The sequence below is a fragment of the Marmota monax genome, unplaced genomic scaffold (assembly GCF_021218885.2).
Source record: "Marmota monax isolate L192 unplaced genomic scaffold, Marmota_monax_Labrador192_F-V1.1 WCK01_AAM20220418_F8-fsc00196, whole genome shotgun sequence".
In the NCBI taxonomy this organism is placed as follows: domain Eukaryota; kingdom Metazoa; phylum Chordata; class Mammalia; order Rodentia; family Sciuridae; genus Marmota; species Marmota monax.
The window spans coordinates 2,233,508-2,258,877 of record NW_026694390.1 but is presented as its reverse complement, the minus strand read 5'-3'; the positions used below and the strand labels follow the sequence as shown (position 1 = coordinate 2,258,877).

Here is a 25,370-nt window from a genome sequence, read left to right as displayed (position 1 = left end):
ACAATTCTTTTTTTTAATTGATTTTTTTAAAAAAATAAATGACAGTGGAATGTATTACAATTCTTATTACACATATACAGCCCAATTTTTTATATCTCTGGTTATATATAAAGTATGTTGACACCAATTCATGTCTTCATACATGTACTTTGGATAGTGATGTCTGTCACATTCCACCATCCTTGCTAACCCCCTGCCTCCTCCCTTTCCCTCCCACCTCTCTGCTCTATCTAGAGTTCGTCTATTCCTCCCATGCTCCTCCTCCCTACCCCACTATGAGTCAACCTCCTTATGTCAACCTCCGAAAACATTCAGCATTTATTTTTGGGGGGATTGGCTAACTTCACTTAGCATTATCTTCTCCAATGTCATCCATTTATTTACCTGCAAATGCCATGATTTTATTCTCTTTTATTGATGAGTAATATTCCATTGTGTATATATGCCACATTTTTTTTATCCATTCATCTACTGAGGGGCATCTAGGTTGGCTCCACAGTTTAGCTATTGTGAATTATGCTGCTATAAACATTGATGTGGCTGTGTCCCTGTAGTGTGCTGATTTTAAGTCCTTTGGGTATAGACTGAGGAGAGGGATAGTTGGGTCAAATGGTGGTTCCATTCCCAGATTTCCAATGAATCTCCCTACTACTTTCCATATTGGCTGTACCAATTTGCAGTTCCACCAGCAATGTATGAGTGTGCCTTTTTCCCCACATCCTTGCCAACACCAAGGACCTGAACAGACACTTCTCAGAAGATGATATACAATCAATCAACAAATATATGAAAAAATGTTCATCACCTCTAACAATTAGAGAAATGCAAATCAAAACTACTCTAAGATATCATTTCACTCCAGTCAGAATAGCAGCTATTATGAAGACAAACTACCATTTTAAACAATTCTATACTGTTCATTACAGTTCCCATCTCTTTATTTGGGTTAAAGATTCCCATTTTGACATTTAAGAATTGAATGTTTTCCCCATTAGGAAAAGGAAGCTCAAGCAAAACCCACTTAACCATATGTGGAATTATTCATGGAAAAACGGCATTTACTCTCCCAGCCCTTCTCAATCCACAATCTAATTCTCCAGATTCTATGGAGGGTACAAGCAGGATGGGAAAGTCTGTTTTAATTATTCAAACACAGCTAACCTGTATTAAATGGTGTTAATGAAAATTTCTCCTTTGCAGTGGAGGTGTCTTATTTAGTATTAGCAGAGATACAATGTGTACTTCTTTAGATGAGTTATTTTTTTAATAAATTGTATTTACATGATAGAAGCTTTTTCTTTTATCAGTCTGCAGTATGCCCCTTTGGTATATAGAGACAATACAGCTGTTCAGGGCCTGTCCTTTGGGGCCTGGGAATCCTGGATTGAAACTGACTCTACCATTTAACTGTCATGTAACCTAACTTCAAGTCTGTTTTCTTATTATTAAAATGGAAATAATAATAACTCATGTAACCATTTTAATAAAAAATTATATGGGTACATACAGGCACTTAGCAAGCATTTGGCATAGAATAAGATATCAACAACGGCACACACTGATACCTCTACTGCTTCTGGTCAAGCTGAATAAGATAAACTTGACAAAACACAATGAGGGGGTAAAAAGTTTTCCACAGGCCTGAGAATCTAAGATTCAGTTGTTTCTGAGAAGAATGGCCCTTCTTTTCCCATTTGTCACGAACAGAGACCCCCATACGTATACGGATCGCACAATGTCTGGGGAAAGAAGCTTAATGGCAAGAAATTATGTGGACACAGTCTGTCACTGCTCAACTTCTTAAGCCCTGTGGTCATAATTTCTTTGAGCCATGTCACCCTAAAACATCCAAAGTGATGCCTTGTTATGATTTGGATGTGAGGTGTCCCTCAAAAGCTCCTGTGTCAATGAAGGAATGTTCAGAGGTGAAGTGACTGGATTAGAAGTGTGACCTTTCCTTTAGTCCATTCCTCATTTGAATGGACTGACAGGGTGGTAACTGTAGGCAGGAGGGGTGTGGCTGGAGGAGGTCGGTCACCGAGGGCACACCCCAGAGGGTGCATCTTCCCTGGGCCCCCTTCACTGGGTTCCCTCTCCCACCCCTCTTCCTGGCCCAGCCAGGAACTGAGCAGCTTTCCTCCACTGGGCACTCCCCCATGACGTGCTGCTTCAACTGGAGCCCCAAGGAAGGGATTCCGCTGTCTATGGACCGAGACCTCTGAATCAGTGAGCCCCAAATAAACGTGTCCTCCTGTAAGTTGCTCTTGTCAGTATTTTGGTCACAGCAACAAAAACCTAACTAAAAACATGCCTAGAATCCCTAACCACTTCCTAAGAGCCAAATGGATACAGTGAGACCTGGACATGGTCAGAAGTGCTCTTCAAATCTTTGACTCTATATAAACATTTTAAAAGCACACATCTAAAGACCATTCAAGAACAGAAGTTTTGTTAGGGCTGGTCCAAGTTCCAGAACATGGGTTCTTCATTGTCCCAGCTTCTGCAGCCTAGGAAGGTCACCTCCCCAGCCAACTCCACATCCCCAGGTACATCCAGAGAGCCCAACTTCCCATCAGAAGCTCCCTTGTTTAATAACTGCTGGAGTTGCCTGGTTCTCTCGGGGCCACAGGCCTTTCCGTGTACTTGGTGGCGTGGACACCCTGAAGCTGGGCTACACCCAGCACATGGTCATCGGCATCAGCATTGCTTGTTGGGGTGCAGCTATCCTGACAAACCCTAAAGGAAAGGCCTACCAGGCTGTTGAATGTACCAACCGTGAATCTGTCACCTCCTACCCCTGGACCCATGACACAGGAAGCATGGGGTTTACGGTTATTCTGCACAGACATGGGTTGTCTTCACTCCTGTGAAGACAAGACTGCAAAGACAATAAAAACCCTGGGTGTCATACTTTGGCTGTGAGCATGGCTTTCTCTTCAGGTTATAGAGGGACCAGTAAAACCCTCAGAAGAAAAAAAAATAATAAAGACTATTCAAACTTGTATTTTCCTCAGTTTTGCATATTTCCCTTCAACTGATAAAAAAGTATCACAAGCCTGATAAGCCATTGTATAGGACATAGTCATAATTCTTCCTTCTGGGAGAATACTCAATCTGCTTTGTGGGCAAAGAGAAAATTCCATAATCTTCCTTCTACATAAAAGAACCAAAAATTTCCAAAATATTTATTTTTAAAACTACAAATCTAAAACATCCATAAGAATACATGTTCGGGCTGGGACTGTGGCTCAGCGGTAGAGTGCTCGCCTAGCAAATGCAGGGCCCTGGGTTCGATCCTCAGCATCACATAAAAATAAATAAATAAAGGTATTGTATCCAACTACAACTAAAAAAATAAATATTTTTTTAAAAAAATACACATTCAAATTATAAGAATGACTACATAAGGAACTTAGATGAGTAGATAAGAGAGGAAAAAAGAAAAAATTCAAAGGGGAATTTTGATTATCTGAAATACAATGAAGAAACATGACCAAACACTCAACGAATGATGAAAGGCATCTGTCCCTTTAGAAGATTTCTTTTTACAGCATAGCTATTTACTGGCAAGGACTCCAGTTGGAAGCAAAAGGTCTTGAGCTAAAAGTGTAGGCCTCTAAAACCATTGCATCAAAGAAAGCTGTAAATAGCTCAAGGCAGAAGAGATACCAACAACAACTCAGTAAGAGACTTACACGACAAGACCAAGAAAGTGGGCAAAAATGAAATAGAAATCAACAAGAGTTTAGAAGATTACACAAAAATAAATATATGAGGAAAATAAAGGAGAACTAACATAAGAGTTAATTATCACAATAAAACAAAAAAAGATGGAGCAGCCAGGTGCAGCACACTCACCTGTAATCCCAGCAACTCAGGAGGCTGAGGCAGGATGATTGCGAGTTCAAAGCCAGCCTCAGCAACTTAGTGAGGCTCTAGGCAACTTAGCAAGACCCTGTCTCAAAATAACTAAAAATAAAAAGGGCTGGGGATGTGGCTCTGTGATTAAGTGCACCTGGGGTCAGCCCCCAGTATAAAAAAAAGAAAAGAAACAGAAAAAACATGGAGATAGAATTTTAAATTTTTCCAGAAATAAGAGATTTAAATCTATAAATTGTAAAAATTTAACCAGGTCTACCCATCCTAGTAAAGTTAGTGAACTTAAAAATTTTTTAAACATCTTTTTGGCATCTAGTCAAAAAGATTAATTCATGTGTAAGGATGAAAAGGATCTGCTGACCTCAACTTCTGTATACCAACATTCAACATTAGAAGTCAGAGAAATAATAATCACAAAGACATTTTAGAAAATGAAAGTGCAAACAAAATTTTATACCCAGCTAAACTGTTCTTCAGAAACTAAATACAATAGACATTTTAGAAATGAACTTGAGGGAATTTCCCATTCACCCATCTTGAGAAAACTATTAAATGATGAACTATAAGAGATGAATGGGAAAACTGTACCAAAGGCATTGGCAGTAAATAATATATTCATTCAGCTTCAGGAATCCATTTAACAGAATTGTGGGGATTAAAGTTACAGAATAAAACATAAATGTTATAAACAATTTAAGGGGTTCAAAGAAAAGGGGAAAGCAATGAGAAAGACAAATGAGAGTAAAACAAAATTTTTGAGTAACACAAGATTCAGTGTTAGAGAAATAAGTATATTGAAGGTTATAAAACATAAGCACTAGAACTAAAAAATAATACAGACTAAAATTAAATAGTAAAGTAGGATAGAGTAGAAACATAATTCTGAAATTGCTTAATGGGAATGCTATCTAAAGAAACAGAGGACTAAAAATTTTATGAAAAATTATAACAGTACCCACAATAATAAAATAAAAATAAACATTCCCAACAAAGTAAAGGAAAATAAATAAGAAAATTTTAAAACATACCAAAAATCATATATAGATGATATGATTTAAAATAAGGAAGAAAAAGTATGTTGGTTCTGTTATGTTTTTTAGACCAAACGTCTGTCTAATCAACAATGTAAAGAGACTAAATCCAGAAAATTAAAATAAGAAAAAACTTTCATACTGGATCACAAAGCAAAGTTCAATCACTGAAAATAAAAGCATATGAACAAGTACAAAAACAAAATTTTAAAAAATATGGTATTTAGGGCTGGGGGTTGGCTCAAGCGGTAGCGTGCTCGCCTGACATGCTCGAGGCGCTGGGTTCGATCCTCAGCACCACATACAAATAAAATAAAGATGTTGTGTCCACCGAAAACTAAAAAATAAATATTTTAAAAAATATATGGTATTTACACACAGTTAAAGGAGTTACACTTAGCCATAAAGAAAAAGGAGATAATGGTATTTGCTGGTAAACGAAGGGAGAAGGAGAAAATTATGCTAAGTGAAATATGCCAGACTCAGAAAATCAAGAGCTGTTTTCTCTCATATGTGGAAGCTAGAGCAAAATAAGGGAAAGAAGGTGGCAAGGGAGGAGACTGGATATCATGAAAATATAAGGTATATCAGTAGAGTAGAAGACAAAGACAGAAAGGAAGGGAAAAAAGGGAAAGGGGTAGAAATATGGAATGCATTTAACAATAGCATGTTACATAAATATATAAATGTACCAAAAGAACTTCTCCTTGTATGTATATATAGAAAATACCAATCAAAAATAAATAAAGAGGGCTGGGGTTGTGGCTCAGCAGTAGAGCACTCGCCTACCACGTGCAAGGCCCTGAGTTCGATCCTCAACACCACATTAAAATAAATAAATAAAATAAAGGTATTGTGCCCAACTACAACTAAAATAAATAAATAAATAAATATTTAGTAAATAAATAAATAAAGAGCTGTGGGCAGTGGCACATGCCTATAATCCCAGCAACTCAGGAGGCTGAGACAGGAGAGATAGCAAGTTCGAGATCAGCCTCAGTAACTTACCAAGGCTATAAGCAACTTAGGGAGATCCTGTCTCAAAAAAAATAAAAAGGGCTGGAAATGTATCTCAGTAGTAAAGTGCCATCTGGGTTTAATCCCCAGTACCAAAATAAATAAATAAAGGAGTGAAAGGAAGATAAGAGAGAAGAGGAGGAAAGAATGGGGGGAGGAAGGAGGGAAGGAAAGTGAGGTAATAGGAAATTAAGTCAAATTCCTTGCATGTGTTATTTTGTTAAAATGAACCAAAAATTATAATTATAATGCTCTAATTTTAAAAAGTCATGGAAAAAAATAATATTGGATAGGCTGATTTAGGATAAAACACTAAAAATTACAAAAGAAGGGCAATTAATATTTATAATGTATATCCAAAATGAAGATTGAATAATTATGAATTTTTACACCTCAAATAACACAGGATCAAAATAATGAGACAGAAACTATACAAAATATAGGACAAATATAAACACTTATAGTTGGTGACTTTAATTTCTGTCTTTAACCTATTACAGATTAAGAAACAAAAAGGTAAGGATATGAACTACTTGAATAATAAATAATAAAAGATAGAACTATTGGTATATTTTAAACTCTAAAAACTGAGAACACAGCTTAGCTTTTAAAGTACCCACTGAAAATTCACAGAAATCAAACATACTTAGCCCACAAAGAAAATAACTTAATCAATTGTAAAAGTAGAAAGAATACTGACAACATTCTGCAATAAATTAAAAAGAAAATTCAGATATAAAGCAATAAAAAAAAAAAAAAAAACACTGCCTGGAAATTTTTTCAAATCCTTCTGTTAAAACTCTTGGGTCAAGCCAGGCACAGTGGCTCAGGCCTGTAATCCTGGCAACTCTGGAAGTTGAGGCAGGAGGATCACAAGTTCAAAGCCAGCCTCACCAATTTATTAAGGCCCTAAATAACTTAAAGAGACCCTGTCTCAAAAACTAAATCAATAAAAAGGGCTGGGGATGTGGCTCTGGGGTAAAGTGCATCCCTTGATTCAATCTCTGGTACAAAAAAAAGAAAAAAATTCCCAGATTAGAAAAAAAATCTAAACAATAAAAAGAAATATGTCTAAGAGTGACACCAAAAAATAAATAAATAAAATAAGAACAGATCCAGATCATTTCAGAAATCCAGATTCTTTGAATCAAAAAGAATTCTAACCTTCAAGGAATATTTCATTCGAACATCAATTAAACTATCCAGAGCATAGTAAAAGAAATAATCCCAAATTATTTTTATAGTCCAACCTAATACTGTCTCCATGATCCCATAAAGATAGCTTATATAATGAAACTGCAGAGTTTTAATATATTAGTAAAAATCCTAACAAATAAAACCTAATAACATAATAAGAGAACAAAAGAACATGATCAAGTAAGATTTATTCTAAGAATGCAAGGATGGCTCAATATTAGAAAATACATTAACATAATTTACCACAGTGAAGTCAAGGCAAAAATCATATGATTTTCATAAATTCTGAAAAAAAATGATTGATAAATTTAATAATATCTGTTATTTTTTAAAATTCTCAAAAGTTGAGTGTGGTGGCATGAGCTTATAGTCTCAGGGAGCTGAGAAGGATGAGGCAGGAAGACCACTAGAACCCAGGAGTTTGTGGCCAGCCTGGGCAACAAAGATTTTTCCATCTCAAAAATAAATACATAAATAAAAAAACTTTTAATGATAGGGATAAGTGGACCCTTCCTTAATGTGACAGAACACATTCTCAGTCCAAGGTAGCATCATTCTTGATAGAAAAACATTAAAAGAAATCTCAATGAAGAGTACGACCAGCCGGGCACAGTGGTTGCACGCCCGTAATCCCAGTGACTCAGGAGGCTGAGGCAGGAAGATCAAGAGTTAAAAGCCAGCTTAGCTGCCGCAGTCTGGCTGGGCACAAATCACGAGCCACTGAAGCAGGAACAAACTTTATTTTTAAACTGCAGGAAAACACTTCACACAGCTCCCGGGGAATCCTCCCGAACGCGCCAGGAGGCTTGTCCAGGAACCCCCAGCCGGAAATATCTCTCCCGGAAATCCCTCCTCCTGCACTTCCCCAACCAATGGGAACTCTCGGGGAATCCCCGGAAATCCCCATGAGAACTCCAAAATAGTGCGAGAACTCAAAAGTTGCGGCAGAGGCGGATAGTAATGCCTCGCCTGTCAATCAATACTGTTGGCAAAATGCCAGGGGCCATACAGACTCGGCCGTGGCTCTCAGCATCTCCCCCTTTTTGTTTAATTAAACAACAAGCAATGTGGCTTAGGGACCGTGCCTGTTAGGCAGTCCAATTCAACATATGGTCCTTACCCGTCATCGGATGAACTGACCTCTAGGCGTCAGCCTCCTGTCTTAGGTTGGTACCACTGCAATTGGATCATACCCGTCACTGACTACCGGTCCAGCATACAGCCATACTTGTGGATAGGCCTTTGCACCAGTGGGGGGTGAGGTTCTTTGCCTCACCTCTGTTGGCCCCCAAATTTTAGACCAGCACTAGTAGAAGGGAGGAGGATGCAAAATGCCATGACACTAAGCCAATTGAGGGCTCCTTTGAAAAATTGTACCACCGGTGACACCATCAGCAAAAATACTCCAGCACTACCACAATTCGCTGTACCAACAGATAGTTCACAATACATACAAATGATACATAGTCCAGGCAAGGTCTGCAAGCAATTCAAAGCAGAGGAATCTGTCAATATGTCCATTTCCTCCCAAAGTAAATCAACTCCTTAACTGAGCATTACTTGTTGAGTTATTATTCATTGATGCATCAGTTTTTACAGTTTGTTGTGATAACTATCGAAGAAGCTGTAGTTTGGTTTTATCTTTGTCTTCACCGGCACTGGGATGAAGATAGGAATTCTGGCAATGATGCTAAGAAAAAAATTATGTAACATTCCAACAGGCACTAAGAAAACAATTTTTTGAACAATTTACATTATCCTGAACAGAATTATTAAATATAATGAGAAGGAAAGGTGAAAGTAAACAAACAGATCTGTTAACCTCCTTATTTGTTCACATATTAAAACAATTTTCAACAGCTGTTTACCCAATCTAAATTAAACCATTAAAATCACATGAATAAAAAAAATTTGGATCCATTTATTCATGAGCGCTCCTCATATATGATATATGGACATACACACATACAGACATACAACACAAAACAGAAGTGTGCACACATAACATACAACACATAAGACAATAGTAAAGGCCTTGTAGCTTTACCTAGGTGAAATCTCCATTGCAATGCTTAAAAACTCCACAGTCAAAAAATAAAACTGATCAGAAAAACATTATCCTAGGTCTGTATGAGCTCAAAAATAAAATAGAACTTTATGATGTGGGAAAAGGCAAATAATAAAATAAATATTGAAAAAAACATCCTGGTTAATCACCGTCGCAGATGTAAGAATAGCCAAACTGGAGTTCTGGATATCAGCTGTTATGGATTTGAGTCAAATCATCTTCCTTTTGGCCTGTAGAAATTGTTTTAGTTAATCTCTCTGGAATCCAAATCGGCTGCTGTTCTCCCTGTGGAAAAACACAAACAGAACCCCGACTCCAGACAATCACTGGGTCAGGACCTTTCCATTGTCCTGTTAGAATATCCTTCCAAAGTACCTTAGGCTTATGTACATTTTTTGGACACATATGCCTTTCCGCAGCACTAAGCCCTGAGGAATCCAAATTTAAAAAGTTTAGAGTAAAAAGGGTTATTTTAAGTTTATCTTTGGGTGACATATACCCCTTTCCAATTCCCTCTTTTTGCTTTAGTAAGTACATTTTAATAGTTTGATGAGCTCTTTCAACTATGCCTTGTCCCTGTGGATTGTATGGAATTCCTGTTATATGAGTAATGCCAAATGATGAGCAAAATTGTTTAAAAGAGGTAGAAATATAACCAGGACCATTATCTGTTTTTAACTGTTTTGGAACGCCCACAGTGGCAAAATTTTGTAAGCAATGAGCTATAACATCTTTAGTTTTTTCTCCGGAATGAAGGGAGCCCATCAAAAATCCGGAAGAAGTATCAACTGTAACATGCAAATATTTTAATTTTCCAAATTGTGGCAAGTGTGTGACGTCCATCTGCCAAATATGGTTAGGTATCAGTCCTCTAGGATTGACTCCAAGATTAACTTGTGGTAAAAAGGTCACACAATTTTGACATTGTTTTATTATTTGTCTAGCTTGTTCCTTAGTTATTTTAAAACGCTTTTGTAAAGTATTAGCATTGACATGGAACCTTTTATGAAAATGTGTAGCTTCTTCTAGTGTAGAGAAAATATGTATGTCATGTGTAGTTTTATCTGCTAAATCGTTGCCCAAACTAAGGGCTCCAGGCAATCCTGTATGTGCTCTGATATGTCCTATAAAGAATGGATCTTTTCTGTCCCAGATTACACTTTGTATAGCAGAAAACAAAGAGAAAACAGTAGAGGAAGGGGAAATCCTGCCAGCATCTTCAAGGGATACTATAGCATTAACTACATACTGACTATCAGAGAATAAATTAAATACAGAATCTTTAAACATCACAAAAGCTTGTAAAACTGCATTAAGCTCTACCTTTTGAGCTGATTGTTTGGGTACTAAAAATGTAAAAGTTTGATCAGGGGTAACTACTGCTGCTGTACCATTATTTGACCCATCAGTGAATACATTTGGAGCATTCATGATAGGGGTTTTTCTTGTCATTTTTGGAAAAACTACAGGATGCGAAGACCAAAAAGACAACAAAGGATTAGATGGTAAGTGATTATCAAATGAAACATTAGATTTACACATGATTATTGCCCAAGTATTTAACTCATTAGCTAACTCATCAATTTGATCCATAGTATATGGAGTAATAATTTTATTGGGAGAAATTCCAAACACTCCCTTTGCTGCTTTTATTCCTTTGAGTATTAATTGTCCTACAGCCTCAGGATACCTAGTAAGAATAGTGTTAGGAGAATAAGATAAATGTATCCACAATAATGGACCTTCTTGCCAAAATACTCCTGTAGGAATATTTTTTGTTGGTATTACAATAAATAATAAAGGCAAAGTTATATCAATTCTATCCAAATGCATATTTTCCATATATGTTTCAATAATTTTTAATGCCTTTCTTGCTTCAGGCGTTAACATGCGGGGTGAATTTGGATCTGATGGACCTTTTAGGATATCAAATAAAGGTCCCAACTCTCCTGTTGGTATGCCTAGATAAGGCCTTATCCAATTTATGTCTCCTAATAACTTTTGAAAGTCGTTAAGTGATTTGAGTTGATCTACTCGTATTTGAATTTTTGGTGGACGGACCATGGTTGAGGATAATAGAACTCCTAAATAATTAATTGGAAAATTTAATTGTACTTTATCTATTGCTATCTCTAGATTATAATTTTTTAATAAATTTGTAAGTGTGGCATAACATTCTAGCAATGTGTTTTTATCTTTGTGTGCTAACAATACATCATCCATATAGTGAAATATTTGTAGTTTAGGATTTTGATTTCTAAGTGGCTGGATTGCTTTGTTAACATAAATTTGACACATAGTTGGGCTGTTAGCCATCCCTTGAGGGAGTACTTTCCATTCATATCTCTGATCAGGACCTTCATGATTCAGTGCAGGGATAGTAAATGCAAAATGTGGACTATCCTCAGGATGAATTGGAATTGAAAAAAAACAATCTTTAATATCTATAGCTAAAACGTACCAGGTTTTTGGCAAAGCAGACAATTGAGGAATCCCTGATTGAGCAGGTCCCATAATAACCATCTCATTATTAATGGCTCTTAAATCTTGCAATAATCTCCATTTACCAGATTTCTTTTTAATGACAAAAATGGGAGTATTGTAAGGAGATACGGAAGGTTGTATATGTCCCTCCGCTAATTGTTGTTTGACCAGGTCATGGGCTGCTTGTATCTTTTCTTTAGTCAGGGGCCACTGAGGAACCCATACTGGTCTATCTGATTTCCAAGTAATTTTTATTGCCTCAGTGACCCCTTCTGAAAACCCAGTCCATGTCTATTTATTCCCTGATCTATCTGAATTGGTGCTGCTATGCCTTGTTCTCCTAATCTTTTTTCTGTCCTGAAACCTTGTCTAGCCCTAATAGTGGGCGCATTTGGATTGATGTTATTTGTTAATGTCAAACCTAATTGATCTAGGACATCTCGTCCCCATAAATTTATAGGAAGATGATCCAATACATATGGCTGTATAGTTCCTTCACATCCTTCAGGATCCTTCCAATCTAATACCATTGCACTTCTATGGGGATTAGTCGCCACTCCTAGGCCTCGAAGCGTTTGAGTGGCTTGTTGTAACGGCCAATGTTTTGGCCATTCTTGACGAGATATGATGCTAAGGTCTGCACCTGTATCCAGTAGTCCATTAAATTCATGTCCTTGAATATTTAGTTTTAGCATGGGACGAGAATCTAAATTTAAAGACAGCATAGCCCAATCTACACCTGTGGAGCCTAATCCCCTGGAACCTCTTTCTATAGTACTACTGGAAAATTTATCATGTAGGCTGGGTATTATTAATAACTGTGCTATTCTATCTCCTGGTGAAATTACTGATATACCCTTTGGAGAGCTAGCTATAATTTTTATTTCACCTTCATAATCGGGATCAATTACCCCGGGACATATCATAAGTCCTTTTAGCGTAGAAGAACTGCGTCCTAACAATAAGCCTACTGTTCCTTGGGGAAGAGGTCCTTTTACTCCTGTGGGAATGATTTGAACTCCCATCTCTGGAGTTAGTACTGCTCTGGCGGAGGCGCAGATGTCCAACCCTGCGCTCCCTCTGGTTCGTCTGATGAGAGATCTGATGGATAATGTGTCCTGGGCACTACCCTGATGGTGTTGCTGGGTTCCTCCATGGTGTTTCTGGGTTCCTCCAGTGCCCCGTACATTTGTGGTCGTGGGCCCCGGAGCATTGGGCCCCCCTGTCCGTTTTTTGGCAATGGAGCTCGATGCCTTTCTCCACGATATCGTGGGTAAACACTTGGTCCTTGTCTGTTTTTTGATAACGGAATACCCTCTATGGTGGTTTGAGAACGGCATTCATTAGCCCAATGTTTCCCTCTACGGCATCGTGGGCAAATACCCGGTATTCTATTCGTTTGATATCTAGCTTTGTTAAACCCTCCTCCTATGGGGCAACTCCTTTTAAAATGTCCTGTTTGATCACAATTATAGCATGTTTTTGGCCTGGCATCTAAAGCCTGTTGTACTGCTGCTAAGACTTGCCCTTGTTCATTAATGTCTCTACATAATTTAATATATGTGTTTAAATCTTCATGTCTCCATGGTCTAATGACCTCTCTGCAACAACGATTTGCTTGGTCATAAGCCAGTTGTTTTATAAATGGCATTGCCTGTTCTGTATCCCCAAAAATTCTGGAAGCTGCTTGAATAAGCCTATCTACAAATTCAGCGTAAGGTTCATTAGTTCCTTGTATTACCTTAGATAATTGACCTTGTAAACCTCCATGCCCCTGTAAAGTTTTCCATGCCCTAACCGCATCTACAGCAATTTGTGCGTATACGCCAGGATCATATTCAATTTGTTGCCGTTGACCCTCATAAGGCCCTTTTCCTAACAACATATCTAGATTTCTTTGAGGGTAACCGGCTGCTGCATTTCGTCTAGCTGTCTCCCTGCAAAATTCCTCATTGGCAACCTTCCATAACAAATATTGTCCTCCATTTAGCACAGATTTACACATACTAGCCCAATCTGCTGGCGTCATGTCCAAGTTGGTAATGGATTCGACCATGCTTACAGTGAACGGTGCTTGAGGACCATAGGTTGTTACAGCCTCCTTTAACTGCTTCACTGTTTTGAAATCTAAAGCACGGTGAATTCGCTGCCCTCCTGCCTGCTCAAGTACAGGGCATGCTAATCTTTGAGGTCCTGTCTCAGGATCCCATCTATCAACTACGGGGTTTGAGGGCCACTCAGCTATCTCCATAGGGGGAGCTGTTGGTTGAATTACGCCCTCTGGTGATAGAACGGTGTTAGTAGCAGCCTCCTGTTGTAGCTTTTTCCCTAATAGCTGTTTCTCCTCTAAGCTTTCTTCCTTTAAATTTTCTTCCTCTGTCTGACTAGCTTGAGAGACCTTCTCTTTTGCTTGATCTAAAATGTCTTTCTCCATGGTCTGAACCTCTAACAATTTACTTAACACTCTTTCAGTTTGTTTTTTACTAATTTCTAATCTGTTATAAAGATAACGCAACCCAGTAAGATAACACAAAACAAAACCGAAACAGGATGAAACAAAAACGGAACAAAAAATCGTTGTATCAATTTTCCTATTTTCTTGACATGTGCATTTGTGGTCTATTTCTATCTCTTCCTCAGGGGTGAACAACTTCAAACCTTGAGCCAACCATTTTTCCCAATCGGCCTGAGAAAATTCTAGGGATAGGCAGCTTGAAACAAACACAAAACAAATCAAAACAAGAACACATTGTTTTTTAAAATGGTCGCCCATTCTCTCGCCTTCCCTTAGGGGCAAGCAATTTCACTTACCCCGAAGCTTCAGACGTTCCCCGAACGGGCCGCCAAATGCCGCAGTCTGGCTGGGCACAAATCACGAGCCACTGAAGCAGGAACAAACTTTATTTTTAAACTGCAGGAAAACACTTCACACAGCTCCCGGGGAATCCTCCCGAACGCGCCAGGAGGCTTGTCCAGGAACCCCCAGCCGGAAATATCTCTCCCGGAAATCCCTCCTCCTGCACTTCCCCAACCAATGGGAACTCTCGGGGAATCCCCGGAAATCCCCATGAGAACTCCAAAATAGTGCGAGAACTCAAAAGTTGCGGCAGAGGCGGATAGTAATGCCTCGCCTGTCAATCAATACTGTTGGCAAAATGCCAGGGGCCATACAGACTCGGCCGTGGCTCTCAGCACTTAGCAACTTAGCAAGACCCTAAACAACTCAGTAAGACCCTCTCTCTAAACAAAATACAAAATGAGGCTGGGGATGTGGCTCAGAGGTCGAGTGCCCCTGAGTTCAATCCCCAGTACCAAAAATAAATAAATAAATAGAACCAAAAATGTCAACAGTATTCTTGAACAAACAACAACTGATTAGAAAATATATTGGGAAAGGCAGCAGAATACAACAGACACTAGTATGGCAATATGTAAATCAATGGATGTGTAACTGATGTGATTCTGCAATCTGTATACGGGGTAAAAATGAGTTCATAACCCACTTGAATCAAAGTGTGAAATATGATATATCAAGAACTATGTAATGTTTTGAACAACCAACAATAAAAATTAAAAAAAAAAAAGAAAACATATTGGAAGAAAAGATTCCATTCAAAATGATACCAAAAAATTACTTAGAAATAAACAAGAAATGTACAAATCCTGTAAGCAGAAAATTTTAACCACTACTAAAAACTAGATAAATGTTACTACATTAAGAATATTTCTCTACACAGCAATAACAACCAGGCAACAAAACCAAAAGACAAACAGTGCACTTGCAGGTCATATTTTCTTAGGATAAAAGAACTCCTGCCCATGCATAAGAGACAAACCACCCATTATTTTTTAATTTGCAAAGGGCATAGATAACAATAAAGAAATATGAATGGTTCTGAACCATAGAAACTGCTCAAATCTCGTTCATAAGACACAAATCAAAATTATATTAAATCTATTAGTTTGTCAAAGATAAAAAAAGTTTGATAATACTTTGTTGGTGAAGATATAAAAGAAAAGGCACTCTCAGAGATGGCTGGTGAATATAAAATGATATGCCATGGAAGTCAACCTGAAAATATCTATAACAATTTAAAATTTCCACACCCATCAGGCCTGGTGGCACAGACTTAAAATCCTAGCAACTCCAGGCTGATGAAAAGTTCAAGAGGAATTACAAGTTTGAGGTCAACCCCAGCAATTTAGCAAGACCCTGTGTCAAAAATAAAAATTAAAAAGGGACTGGAGATGCAGCACAGTGGTAGAGCACTCCTGAGTTCAATTCCCAATGCCAAAAAGCAGGGGGCGGAGAGGGGGTCCATACCCTTAGGGAAAAAAATAACCAAGCTTTTGGACCAAACAGGCCTGTAAACTCTGTCCTGCAGACACACTCATACACAATGAGTCACTGCAGTACTGCTTGTTATAGCTATAGACTTAAAACAGCCAAATGTCCATCAACAGGGAAATAATTAAACAGATTATTACAGATTACACTGGAATACTATGCAGCCATTAAGCAAAATGAGGATATTATCATCTGACATGGAAACACCTCCAAGATAAGTTCCTAAAAGAAAAAAAAAAAAAAGGTGCATAACAACAGTCTATGAATTGCCTACAAAAGAAAAGAAAATCTCTGGAACAACATGCAAGAATGATGGAGGTAGCAGTGAATGGTGGGGGGGAGTAGAGAGTGGGAACTGGGTGATAATCAGGAACAAGAACTGACCTACTATACACTTGGTGCCTTTGGAATTTGTATGTAGATGACCTATTTTTAAAAATTAGTTTGGGGAGAAAATGAACAAGCCATGCAAATGAAGTTCCTGCTGCAAAGAGAATCAAGATCCTACAATGTATGTAATATGGTTCATATTAAAATATTTTGGCTCATGTTAACTTCTTAACATATGCCTACCTGTTTAGGTGGGTTTTTAGTGCCAATTTACAGCATAGTTTGTCTATGAGCCATGTTCTGTTGAGCCACGGCCATTTCAAACAAACATATGGCCAACAAATAACATATAATGGCTGATAATAGTTTCAGTCTTTCCTCTATTGCAAATTACAAACATTTTATGAACAAGTCAATGAATGCATGATGAAGTATGACTTTTTAAGTCACTCTGCCATTTTCAGGAATGTAAGCATTACAATCACAGTAAATTGGGCCAATGAAGTTTGTCATTTGGAAATCTCCAAACCATCAGCAATTAAAGATTTTTCCATGAACCCCAAATCAAGTATTCTTTGGGAACTTTAATTTTTCTTAAAGTTCCTTTTGTTTCATTTTATTCCATGGAACTATGAAAGACTATCAGATGCACAAAACCAAAACAAAAATCCTGTATCAGTCTGTGAAATGTTTAACAGCACCCTAAATTTAAAATGCAGCTTGAGTCCAAATAACATGTATGATTTATTAAAGTTCTAAGACTTAACGTCTAGCACATATTTACAATACGAATCTTTCATTACTCAGAGCAATTCTCTTTGATATATGTTCTTTAAATCAGCTGCCTTTTATATTTTGATTATAGACTATTTTAATTATGTACTAAAAAAGAACATATCTCCCACTAAGAAAATGAGCACCAGCTACTCCAAAGTAATTTCCCCAGTACAATCTCCATTAAGCCTCTAAATACTTCCTTTACTAATTCAATGAATTAGAACTCTATTGTTTATGAATCACCTCTATGTTTGTAGGCCTATAACCCTTCTTTTAAAAAACACAATTGCTATGGAAGGAAATGATATTTATGTCTGATTAGAAATGAAAACACTATTACATAAATCAGTTTGGGCATTTCTTCACGTCTTGAAACATGATCGGCAATTTACTCTAATTGGTGATCAAGGAAACTATCTTGTGATCAATTAAAGTAATTACCAGATTCCGGCAACACAACCTACCTTAATTTCAGCTAGAGTCTGCACTTCTTCAACTTTAATTAAAAATAATGAAAATTATTAAGCAAAATGCAAGGCAAGATCATTGCCAAGCACGCACATGTCACAGGACAGGACCTTCCCTTGGTGTTGGTGACTTATCGATCACATAAACATTGCTTGGTGTACTGAGGAAAAGCAATCTTTGCCCCAAAAACATGGCTCACCATGACTTTCACATGAAAAACACTATTCACTGTTTTAGCCACTACAAAGGAAACATCAGATCTTAATTTGCAGGCAACACGAGAATATTCTCAACTAGAATTGTCAGGAACAGATCCAGCCAAAGATGTATTTCATCCATGTTTTTGTTTCCCCCCTTCGACACTGAGCCATATTTTGAGCCCAGAGGTCAACTGCAAAGACTTCAGAATCAGAGACCTGGGTTTAACTCCTAGCTCCACTATCACTAGCTATGTGATCTCAGAAGTTACTCGACCTTTTAAACAAGCTTCAGTTGCCTCATATGTAATTCATGTAACACCCCTTACAGTACTCCTGGCACTCTGATGATATTCAGTTAATGTTAGTGTCATCATCAACAACACTTCAACATAATAATGTCTGTGGCCAGAAAAGAAGAATTCCATTCAAACCTAGAAGACCAAACTGAAGGCAAAAATATAATAATAATAATTCACCTTTGCAAGGCTGAGGAAACCAAAAGCATCTCTAGAATTGTTTCTCTGAGTGGGTGTCAGCAGGTGGCCCTATCTCCCTGAGGAAGCAGGACTAAAGGCCTGTCCTGAGGACTACTGCCTGGGCCGTCTATTGTGTGTGTCTGGGAGCAGACACAACCCACCAATGCTGGGCTACTAGTTTACCAGACCTCAACTGGATCCACTGCAGAGCTCACCATTCCAGTAATTCAGGCCAAGAACATCCAACTCTAAAACTGACCTGACTTTCCCAGGGACCAGAGAAAATGTCCACAAGCCACTGTAAGACAAGCATGCTCTACCATGCCTCGGGTTGAATTAGTTCCCCCTCAGCTAGTGGAATCAAGTACACCACCTGCGAGACAGTATGCACACTTCTAAACTTTTCCTTCAAACACCGTGTTCACAGACCATAACATCTCAGAACCTTTTTAAAAATTCTTAAGTCACCATTTCTCGTAATTGCCATAATGTCCTAAACAGCCAATTAGCAAAATAAGGCAGCTCTTGACATGATACATCTTCAATATATACCATTACATGAAAAAGCAAGGCACAAAACAGTTTTCCTTTGCAGAATTAGGATGTGTCATTACATTAGTAAATTCTTCTTGAGTTCCCAGCTAGGAAAGCTCCTCTTTGACAGGGTTCTACTAATTTAAGTCCACCTTGTGCAGGCAACAGAGTTTAACCGACATAAAGCATCTCTACACACAATGTTACCTAAGGGCCCTTTCTTTTCCATTTTTAGTGAAAATTCTCCAACTACATAGATTTCAACACAGCTAATGTGTGCCAAAAACATTCTGGCCAAGATGATTTTTTCCCTGAAAGACACTACTCATTTCCGAATTCCTCTGAACATAAGTTTAAATTACATTTGCCTGTATCTTCATCGGCTACTACTGGGCAGATCAACTGCCCAGTCCGATTATCTGCTTCTTGGATTTCTCACAATCCTTCAATTTTCCTCCCTTTGAATCAGCACATTTCACCAGTTTTCTGTCCACTCTTTCCCTCTAATACAAACCAAAACACTGGTTTCAAAACCGCCCCCAAGAGGAATCCACCAGAGAAGCCACTTACTGGAGTTACCTGACACCAAAATAGCCTCTGAAACCTCACTGGTCACACTGGGCACGGGGACTGCTCTTTATCACCAACCCTCGGCCTGATCAAGGCTTTCTTCCCTAACCTGCTGATAATCCCATTCGTTAGCTTTCAGGGTCTCATGAGGTGAGAAGTCATTCAAATACTACCGAAGTTTTTTTTGTTTTGGTTTAGCAATCCTTTTTTAAGTTCCTTGGTATTTTCATCACTATAAAGTTTATAAAAATTCAACTTCATACAGAAAAATATCCCTAGGTTTCTACTCCAAGTATCTAAGCCAAGAGGATACTGAGTATCTGACCAAACACATCTTTAAAAATTGAGTGATATGCAAAATGGCAGTCTGCTTACTAGCTTTTCTTCTTTATAATCAACTGGCTCCTTTCACGAGACACAACTACTACTAACATCATGTAATTCCAGTTTATATCTGACATGAAACTGTCTTTCCCTGTTATCATACTGAAAAGAATCTTAGTGCATCCACTTTTAAAAAGAGAGAGAGAAAGGGCAAAAAGGCTTCCATTTCATTGGGACAGGTTAAACTGAAAGTCAAGATCCTGTAATGATAATCAAGAGGGTAGAGGAAAAAAAACAAGGTCTCAGGGCAGTCAGAACACCTACTCCCCATCATGTGGGAAAGGGTGAGGGGCTCAAAAATATTTTAAAGAACCAAAGGAACATCTATTTTGGCTTAATTGTACAGTAAATACATTTTCTACAAATAGAACACATTTTGTAAAATAGAGTATCATCCCACTTCAAATCACAGAAGAGCTGACGGTACAAAGAAGTCTGCGAAACATCAACGAATCTGTATTTATCCTCTCTTTTACTGAATCATAAGCTTGGAATCAATTCCCCTTTTAAGAGTTTTTAAGCATGGTTGCTGCAACATTTGCCAATATTCTCTGTAAGAAAATACATCACCCCAATGTTGGAGCCCAGTTGGACACCATGATAACTCCACAGAGAACCTCCAGTGACAGACGGTGGCAAAGCATCCTGGAAGAGAAAAGCCTGCCAGAGACACATTTCAGAAAACTGTGCCCAGCAAAAAGCAGCCCAGGAAAGAGACCATCTCGTAAGTTATCTGTTTTGGTTTCAAAGTGCACTCACAGGTTGTGAACTTGGAAAGGTCCCTGAACCTGTCTTTAGACACTGAGCTAAAGCAAACCACAAATATATTCAGAATTTATCACAACCTGTTACGAGGAGGAGACTTAAGGAGAGTTAAATTTTTACCCTTAAAGACTAAAAGAAGGGACTTTTTTGTTTTTATGTTTTAAATGGTATTACTAAATAATTAAAGAAAGATTTCAGGACTTAAGGCCACATAGAGAGTCAAGTAAGCTTAGCACTCAACTCTATTTTTGGTATCAAAGACTTGCAAGTCTGGTGGGTGGTATCATTGTATCCTGAAAATTTCTAACTTCAGCCACGTCCAGATCCATGGCATTCAGCAAATCCCAGACCTCTCTCACCTCTACTAGTCTCTGTAAATCTGAGACTACTTCTGAACTTCACTGTGGGGTGTAAGGAGGCCTCATAAAAATGCAGAGTACTGTGCACAGAAAATGTGCCACGAAGAGATTCTAAACAGGTTCCCATTTGCTTGAATCAGACACGAAGCAATTTCGTGCCATTTTTTTAATCTAGAAAATTTGTTCTGTGTGGCCGAATGAATTTAGCTGCATCCTAAATACAAATGAGAAATTATAAGTCTGCCAAAAATTCACAAATAATGCTAATTATTCAGAAAATGACAAATAATGGAGAAAACATAGGAAAAGTTGGTTAAGTCCATTCTTTTTCAATGTTCCCATAAATTAGCTTAATTTTGGCTATTGATCTGTGGGGGTTGTTTTTTGTTTTTATTTTTATTTATTTATGTTTTAAGTTTTGGTTTTGTTTTGTTTTATAATTACTATCCTGAAAGAAAAAAACTGATTTTCTGATTGTATGTAAAGAAGAACGTGTGCTCTCCTCCTCAGAGCAGACTCCCACTCGGGTCCCCACACAGCAGTCCCTTTCTCCAGGCAGGTGAGGCGGGCGGCAGGCTCCATCTCAGCACCACGACGGCAGAGCTCCTTCACATCTCGCCACAGCCAACGGTTGTAATGCAACCAGCTCAGAAACACTGGGGCAAAAACCATATGATGGAGTGGGAGTGCTCTGCCATGTCATGCAGTTGCTACAGAGAAATTCTTCCCTTTTGTTTTTTAAAAGTTTATTATTTCATACCTTATGCAAATCATACTTTATATATTAGGCAATAATATTTGAGAAATACTCAAGTCAAATTAAAGGCTTCAATAGCCTTGCCAAAAGCACTGTGATTTTCCTATAAAAAAATTATTCCAATTTGTTGATCTTACATAGGATGAAACATACTGTAACAATCTTCATAATTTATGTCCTGTTGGGACACAATGATTTAAAGTAACATAATACAGAGCCGCATCACAGCTAATCTAAACCACCTGACCAGATAAACACCAGCTTCCCTTCTCTCTTCAGCAAGGGCATTTCTGTTTATTGTCATATCATTTCCTCATTCTAGGAACATGCAGAATAAATGCAGCCAACCTGCATTTCAGTGGGAGGCTGAGCCGTCCTTTCCCATGTCAGGGAGTCTGTGAGCACACAGGTACCAGTACAATGTCAAGGGCTTACAAGACAGAAAACAATCCAAGAATTCCACCCTCAAAATCATTTACAGTGAAGCAACTATGGACTCATCCAGTACAATCTGGGCCAGGTGCAGTGTTATAAACCACAGTCTTTTGGGTTGTTTTTTGCTTTTTAATGTCACTGAAAAGGTAATTCTTTAAAACAAATTATGAGGCTTACCATGAGCCAAGTTTTTGTAAGTGCATCAATCCTATCTCTTAGCGTGCTCACAGAGAGGATTCATGATTTGATTCACCAAACTGAGATGCCCAAATTAACCAGTGTCTTTTAGGGCGAGGAATCCTGGTGGAAGAAAAGGACAAAGAGCCCAATATGGCACCGGCTATGTTCATTTCTGGCATATGACCATACAGGCAGATTTCAAATTGCAAGTTTTCTCCAAGGTCTGAATCCCCTCACTGGCTTCACATATGCAAAACCTTACTAGGTACAGGGAACTTTTCAGAGGAACTTGAGGGAAAGGTTTAAAGTTTCAATCGTGAAAGAAAAAGTGCAGGAACACATGTGCATTCGGCAGATAACAATTCACTGAAAATATTTTAAATCAAAACAAAACGCCTGTCTGACCAAATTTTTATAAACTTGGTTGGGGAAGAGGAAAACAAACAATTGTTTAAGGGTGGTTTCAAATATTGCTTTCTGCTGTTACTGAGAATTTTCAAAGCTTTTCATGCTCCATTGGAAATGGCTCTGCTTCACAAGCTGTTCTGGTCGGTCCTGCCAAAGAAATGGTCTGATACACTTTATTACAAGTTTATCAATTTGCTTACCCAGGCAAATATATATAATTATCTTTGCCCAAAAAGATCAGTATAAAGTATGACTCCTCACTGAACAACGAGATTACTAAGACATGAGGGGATGAGACAGGACCAGCGTGTGCAGGCATCTGCTCTTTAATCCCAGCTCTGCTGTGGTCCACCTAACACAACTCTGCCATCCCCAAGGGCACACAACCCAGGAAACCTGACCATCCCCATTTTCCAGTCTCTCACAAGTATTTGTACAGGAATGGATGTGATCCTCCTGCCTCAGCCTCCCAAGTACCTGGTGCAGGCATGCACCACCACACTCAACTTCAGGCAATAGACATTCATTAACTTGGGTTTAAACTTGATGTCATGCACATTTGTAAAAATTTCAGGCAGGAGAATACAAATCTGCAGTATTGATGATATTCTAAGTTTAGTGCTATCAACAGTGAATTTTTGTTAATAATGGGTATTTTGGAGGCCTAAAGTATTCATAAGCTGGACTGAGGCCCTACTTGCTAATTGCTTCCATGATCTTTGTATCTTATGTATACCTTCCCAGTTGTTCAGAATCACTTCAAATCTAGCTCATATTGTTCTGAAATGTCAAGGGCTCAGGTTACCATGGGTTAACTGGCCTTGTACATAAGCACAGGTTCTCTGATAATATAAAGCCTAGCCCTGAGCTACAATGTGACTGTCAACAAGTCCTGTAAACTTTCATTTTTATTAATCTGTATACCAGAGGGTTGTCCCAGCAATTCCATTTCTAGATTTATGCCCTATGGAAACTCTCATATACATGCACAAGGAGACAAACTTGTACACAAGTTGCAGTCAAATTATTACTGGAACTGACCATAATAGCAAACACTGGAAAGAATCTAAGTGTTCAATAGGGAAATGGATAGACTACAGTTATTTAAATATCTGATTTGCAAAGAATAGGCCATTTTAAAAAATACCTCAAATATATTAGAAGCAGTGCAATATAATGGAAGATTATTAGATCTGAAATCCAAAACCTGAGCTCCACACTTGAGCAAGATACATACTCAGTTGGGTTAGAGGAGGTGATGTGTACCAATTACACTGCACAGAGCCCTTACGCACACAGTAATTAATGTTTAATTACAAAACAAAATTTTTAGGGCCGGGGATATAGCTCAATTGGTAGAGTGCTTGCCTGGCATGAACAAGGCTCTGGATTCAATCCCCAGCACCAAAATAAAAAAAAAAAAAATTAAACTGGGTAATGATATCATCATCCAGTATACACAAAGAACAGCATGTTCTGGTTATTTCCGTGTATGTTACTTTTTTTATTTTCATCATTCATATGGAAACACCTGAGTAGACTCTCCTGATGAAGAAGCTCCTCTTCTGAACATAACTGATTCTCGCTGACTGCAGATCTACTGGATCTCAGGGCTATTGGTCTGACCACTGATTCTCACTGTTAGGTCTGAGGACAAAGGGAAGGGAGAGATACAGTGACTATTTATTTAAAAATCTCCTCTACACCAGGTCATATGCACAACCCTGTGAACAGGTTTACCATTCCTACTTTACCAGAGGAAAGAACTGCCTCTGAGAAGGTGAACCACTTGCCTGGTCACACACTGCATAAAAGTGAGGCTGGGATTCAAATTTAAGTATGTCCAACTCCAAAGCCTATGTGTGTGCTTGTAGGTACAACCCCCCAATGTCAGATTGTACTTTATTTTTTCCTGTCTCTAAAAGTAAATTGCAGCAAAAATAGGCTTGCAGTGAATTTTATTTTAAAATTTTAATTACAAGAGAAAAGTATTATAGAAGGTTTAGAAAAAGGAAAAAAGCTATTATATATTTTGTTTTTATTTCCTCCCTGTGCCTTTTTCCCCACAATTGTTATAACATTCATTTATCTGTGTATCCTGAACCAAACCACTTTATAACAAAACATCCTACTCATTTTCCATGTGGCTCCATGATTTTCCTAATTTTTAGATGCTGCGTAATCTCAGAGTGGGTAACTCTGTTTTAGAAAGTATTTTATGTAAATGGTTCAATCAAGTAGAAGAGAGACATGTATAAACCAAATATATCTTTTAAACCAGACTTTCTGAACATAAAGATTCTTTGAACTCTCCCCCAATATATGTTGCAGAGTTTCAGAGACAAAATTAAAAGCGTAATTGCATAATTGGGGTTTTATGGGATGAATGAGAAGTCTTAGTGAAAACATTAGATAATATGATAAAGTCCCTTACCAGGGCACCTTTTAAAACAACCAATTATTTCAGGTATTAACAATTTGTTGTGCCAAACAATGACAATTAAACCTCTGGAACAAATAATCTATCCACCAGACTTGAGCCAGCAGGGACACTGCTGTCACATCCTCCAAGGTGCAGGCAGAGTATGTTGTGGAGAGATCCCTGGAGCAGACTTCTCTGGGGACCGAATGAATTCTTTTTTTTTTTTTAATTTTTAAATTTTTTTTTTTTTTTAGAGAATTTTAGTATCTATTTTTTTTAGT

The 25,370-nt window shown here is 38.0% G+C and overlaps 1 protein-coding gene and 1 long non-coding RNA gene across 3 annotated transcripts in view; both read right to left on the bottom strand.

The window, feature by feature from the left end:
• Pcbd2 (pterin-4 alpha-carbinolamine dehydratase 2) overlaps positions 1-25,370 on the bottom strand; it is a 54,435-nt gene that overhangs the window by 2,555 nt on the left and 26,510 nt on the right. The window lies entirely within an intron of this gene.
• LOC131425079 (uncharacterized) lies at positions 9,026-14,866 on the bottom strand. The gene is made up of 2 exons (XR_009228938.1): positions 14,488-14,866; positions 9,026-9,477 (listed from the first exon to the last, which is right to left on the bottom strand). It is a non-coding gene; the product is annotated as an uncharacterized LOC131425079 (long non-coding RNA).